The sequence below is a fragment of the Amphiprion ocellaris genome, chromosome 12 (genome assembly GCF_022539595.1).
Source record: "Amphiprion ocellaris isolate individual 3 ecotype Okinawa chromosome 12, ASM2253959v1, whole genome shotgun sequence".
Lineage (NCBI taxonomy): Eukaryota > Metazoa > Chordata > Actinopteri > Pomacentridae > Amphiprion > Amphiprion ocellaris.
Window position 1 is genome coordinate 9,206,762 of NC_072777.1, and position 5,436 is coordinate 9,212,197.

The 5,436-nt window shown below is 35.2% G+C and overlaps 1 protein-coding gene across 1 annotated transcript in view; it reads right to left on the reverse strand.

The window, feature by feature from the left end:
• Nucleotides 1-2,078, reverse strand: part of mthfd1a (methylenetetrahydrofolate dehydrogenase (NADP+ dependent) 1a, methenyltetrahydrofolate cyclohydrolase, formyltetrahydrofolate synthetase) — a 15,816-nt gene extending 13,738 nt beyond the window's left edge. Inside the window, exon 1 of the mRNA XM_023282828.3 lies at nucleotides 1,968-2,078. The gene's annotated coding sequence lies outside the window, so the exon portion shown is untranslated. The remainder of the gene's footprint in view (nucleotides 1-1,967) is intronic.
• Nucleotides 2,079-5,436: the final 3,358 nt, after the last annotated feature.

Consider the following 5,436-nt stretch of genomic DNA (forward strand, 5'->3'; position numbering starts at 1 on the left):
AATCTGTCTGCAGTCACTTAAGATTTATAATGGCTTGGATATAAAAAAATCTAGAACACAAAGACCGGGCTGTCAAGTCGTCATATTGCTTGTTTTTCATCTGTTTCTCCTTTCCAGCGTTTTCCTTTTCCTCGTGTTTTCTGTGTTAGTTAATCTTTAATGTCACTTACTGTTTAATTTTGATAGTTACATTCTTGTGTGTCTTAGTTGGCTTTATTTCCCGTTTTTGTCTCATTCCCGCCCCCGTGATTCAGTGAATGTTTCCATATGTCCTTACTTAGGTTGGTGCATTTAGTTTTGTGTTTCTCTCTGTCCTTCGCCAGTTCGTCTCTTGACTTGCTAAAATCCAGCTCGTGCTCTTTTGTATCCTTCATCATTCAACCATGTTCCAGTGTGTCTCCTTGCTGTTTTTCAATCTTTGGGCTTTTATTGTTGGACTTTGTTTGGCCTATCACCCTTTTTATTAACTGGATTTCCTGGCTGCATTTTGTTTGTTTCCCTGCCAACCTTTTACAACAACTTCAGTAAGTTTTCTGAAGGTTTAGGTTTTGTTCGCTTTAGTGGACCGTCTGCTATGTGTCAGAATGAAATAAATAAAAACATGATTACTATGAAAGAGAATAATGCCTGCTTTGTTATCTCTGCTTGAACCTTTTTAAACACCCTCATATTTATGTACAGGGCTATTCAAAAAGAATGAACCGATTTCATTATGCAATATTTTAATAAGGAAAAGCAATAGAAAATTCCAGCTAAGTCACAAGTATTGTACTCCCAATCAACTTTTATTTCCTGTCATGCAAGTGTTCAATGCGGCCACTACTTGCAGCATGAGCAACATCAATGCGATAAGAGAATTGCTCCCAGACGTGTATCAGCATATCACGAACCACTGAGTTGATCACTGTTGTTATTTGATGTTATTTGATGACCTTAAACATCAAATAAAAGTTGACTTGGCTGGAGTTTTCTCTTCTCTCTTGAAACAGACAAAAATGGGGAAAGAAAGCATTGAACCCGTCTCCCATCCAGACACAAAACTAAATCTTTAAAGTAGCGGCAGCTGACAGGTGAATGTAGAGCTGTACAAACTGCAGGATCTCCCTCTGAAATGTGCTGCAGTTAAAGCATAAAGCTGCATGGGCTGGAAGTATCAGTACCTCTTGTGTACAGCACTCGTCCCTTTGTGCTGTCATTCATGCAGATATTTTAACTGTTTCACAGCTTTCAAACTCTTCTCTTCAGCATAATTTCAGTCATTAGTTCTGATGTCCCACTTAATCAATTTAACAGATTGTAATTAAACCCAAAATCGCCTGAAAAATGTGTCAAACTTACTTAAAATAGTCTTATAGAAAAGCTGAAGGTTGTAAAAAGGGTAAATTCAGTTTTATGGGCACTTATATAGCAGCAAAATGTAAGAACTCAAACTAAAGGAAAGTATGAAAGTCACTGTGTATTCATCATTCACAGGCTGAAAGATCTCCACAGGCAGAAAAATGAGACTCTTATAAAGTTCCACATCAGCATTTGGAGCTGCTCTCTATACTTATCTCTACATGATACATGAGTAAAGTTCTGTTACTATTAAATAAACATGCTCAGACGAAAGACCAGAGATGGAACGAAATAACTTCCAACCCAGTTTGGTCGCTGAACGTGTTAATGATTAAAAACTAAAGGCACGGTTTTGTGTGTCGCCACAACCTACAGTGGAAAGTTGACACTAAATCCGACTGTTTTTGCTCAAACTGTCAAACTTTCAGAGTCAAACTGCAGCTGGACGCAAACACAAACATCTGTGCAGCTCCGTCTCTTCGCCACGTTAACAAACAACAAGCCTGAAAGTTTCCCAGGATTAATGACTGCAGCTGCAGGCACACGAGAAGATGTGTTGAGGAAAGAAAAAGACAGAATGTGTCTGAAAAAGACAGAAAGTAGCAGCAGTAGCAGCAGCAGCAGCTTACCTGAGAGTCGAGCAGAAACGCAGTGACGCACAGCTGCAGCAGATGTTTGTCATTCATTCCTGTGGTTGACTCTGTGGGTATTTCTGTCCAGGTATGGAGGATCTGCTGTGACAAAATAAAAATCAATATGCTGGAGAGGCAGCTGCAACTATTCTTACACCTGAGTGATAACTGTACATTGATTAGTTAGATACTGAACAAATACAAATATTGGCTTTTAGTATTTTTAATATTATTGCCGAAAAGAAAAGCAATGGCAAAAGTCGCTGAAGATTTCAGTTCTATCTTGCAGAAATGATGTTTATATGAAACTAAACTGAAACAAGTTTGCTTTAAAGCAGGGGTGTCAAATTCATTTTAGTTCAGCCCAATTTGATCTCAAGTGGGTCGGACCAGTAAAATCACAGCATGATAACCTATAAATAATCACAACTCCAAATTTTTCCTTTGTTTTAGTGCAAAAAAAAAGTACATTCTGAAAATGTTCACATTTAAGGAATTATCTTTTTACAAAACATCATGAACCTGAAATTTCTTAAGAAAAATAAGTGCAATTTCAGCAACATTATGCCTCACTTCATCATTTACACATTACAACTACAGGTTGTGATGTGATCTGTAACTACAAGGAACAAAACATTTAGTCATCTGGAAATGAATGATATAGTATTTTACTTTGTGATCAAAATGACAAAAAAAGACAAAAAAAAGACAAAAAAACAACAAAAACAAGACAAAATATTACAAAAATGAGACACAAAATGACAAAAACGAGACACAAGACTACAAAAAAAATGAGACAAACGACGTGAAACAAAACAAAAATGAGACAAAAAAGTTACAAAGCCACAAAATAATGGACAAACAACAAAAATGAGAAACAAAATGATAAATAAAGCAAATAAAATATCCTGAAGCCTCTTATGTAGGATTACTATGACCTGGATGACTGTGAATCTATAGACATTTTGACACCAATGAGCTTCCATACCTGTGACCTGTGTGTGTGTGCTATCAGCATGCTGCACGTGTTTCCAAGTTGTTCCTGCTTTAAACTGAATCCAACCAGCAGAGAGAACTGGACTGATACTGGGATGGAGGGATCAAAGGTCAGGCTGGGACAAACTGGAGAAGGTGGGACGTCCCACACTGCTCTCAACCAATCACTTCATATTTTTCGAGAGGCCGCAGAGGAGGAGGAGGAGTGACTTCTGTTTTCCTCACACATACTCTCAGCTGCCAAAACACTTAAAAGCAGTGGTGTAGTGAAGGTAGATGCAAGATGACAGAAGAGTTCTCCAGTTTTCAAGTGTGGATGTTAAGTAACTCAAAGCAAAGTCAAGAACTACAAGTTAAGAGACAATGTGAGTGTGTGGACAAGTGCTTCTTGTCTACTTTTAACTGAAATAAATATGCAGAGTTGTCTTACATGTCATATTTGGGTTGATAACTAGAATTCAATTTCAATTCAATTTTATTTATATAGTCAAATTCACAACATCAAAAGTTTTAGAACACCCCAATTTTTCCATTTTTCCATTTTTGTCCAGGCCTGCTTCATGAGTTTATTTTTTAAAAATAATTCTGTTGAACCACGGTTCAAAAGCAATATCTGATTTTCATTGGTCAATTTCATAGAATTTTTATTTATTATTATTTTTGTCAGATTTTAATTATTTCTGTGACCATTGTGGGTTTTTCTTTCATTAACCGAGGGGTACCAACAATTTTGTCCATGTGTGTATAAAACAAACATGTTTGTTGTTTAAGCTACATATACGTGTATTCATTGATTCAGTTGTCAACCAAAATTTTCATCTGAATTGAAAAACTTTTCTTATTGTGTCAAATATTGCTATTTGACAAAAACACGATTAATACAAAGCCTGTAATTAATTACATTTTTTTTCGCATCCCACCAATTCACATATTTACATGATTTTTCAGATTTTAAGTTACTATTTCTATTATTTCATTTATTTATGTACATTCATATATTTTCATATTTTCAAGGATTATTATTACTATTATTGTTACTATTACTCAAAACGTTCCTGTTTAAAATGGCTTTTAATACCTTGCGGGATGGTGACATTTTATTACTTTTAAATCTTTTAGATGTTATATTTTAGTGCTGTTTTATTGCTGTTTATTTTATGTGTTCTCCCACCTTCAATGACAAAGAATTTTCATTGATAAATTCAGAGTTAATGTGCAGTTTCCACACTTGAAAAAGGATGATCTCATCTACCTGTGCTTGAGCTGGACTCCACTCACTGACCAAACAGTTGATTTGTTTTTCTTTCCTTCTTTTATTTTGCAGTTAGCCGTTTTAGTTCAGAAGATGACAACTTCATAAGTTGATGAGGTGAAAAACCTTTAAACAGAAACACAGAGGAACAATGTTCACATACTGCAACTCATAGCAAACAGTAACAAACATTTCCTTATATGCACCAACTTCACCTCATTGACAAATATTATACTGAATTTACACTTTGACATTTTTCACATAAGAAACAATTGAAGCAAACAAATTAAGGCATGACTAATTTTTAACCCAATCATGTACCACATGGATTTGCCTATATGTTAACTTTTCAACATATTTATATTTTTAACTTATATTTTTTTAATTATCTATTTAAAATGCATTAAGTGATTTTTAAAGTCCAGTCTTTTCCAAATCCAATAAATAAATAAATGAAGTGCAAATAACAAATCATTACCGATAACCTTCTATAAACTATTTTAAATACTTCCACCACTCACCATGCTTACAAATCAACTGGCATTTGAACCGTAGCTACAAAACTCCAATTAGCACCATCATCTACCTGCAATCTGATTTATAACTGACCGATTACAAAACACATGACGGCTATTCGCACACAGACATGAAAAAGTTAAAGCTGCAAACGGTTCGTGAACGGCGCCGTTGTCCGTACACAGGAAGTTGGTCATTTTAATGATCATTAAGTAAATTTTATTTTGGAAAGCAGTGAGAGAATATTTGTTCTGTTATGCTTTTGGTCATTTTGTCCTGGTGAAAATAAGTATTTTTAGTGTAGTTTTTGTTTGATTTATTTGTCCTGGTTGATAAAGTTGTATTGAATGTCATATGATTCGCGGCACGGATGTGAGCTCCCCTGGATGATTTCTGTTAATCATCGAGGCGAACAAGGTAATTATTAATTTTGGACTCTTTCAATTATCCAGCAGTTACACTAATTCATATTTAGTACACAAAGCAGCTTTTCAGAAACTCCTCAAATGTAATTCAGAGTTTCACCAGCGGAGATCAGTCTGACTCTGCTGAAGATCACTCCAGCAGATCCACTTCATTCTCCTGATTTGCTCTACACTCTTCTATTAAATGCATTTATTTATTTATCCATCCATCCATCCAATCACAGTAATTTATAAAGCAATATTATTGGTGCTGTTAGTTTTGATCTACTGCTATTTT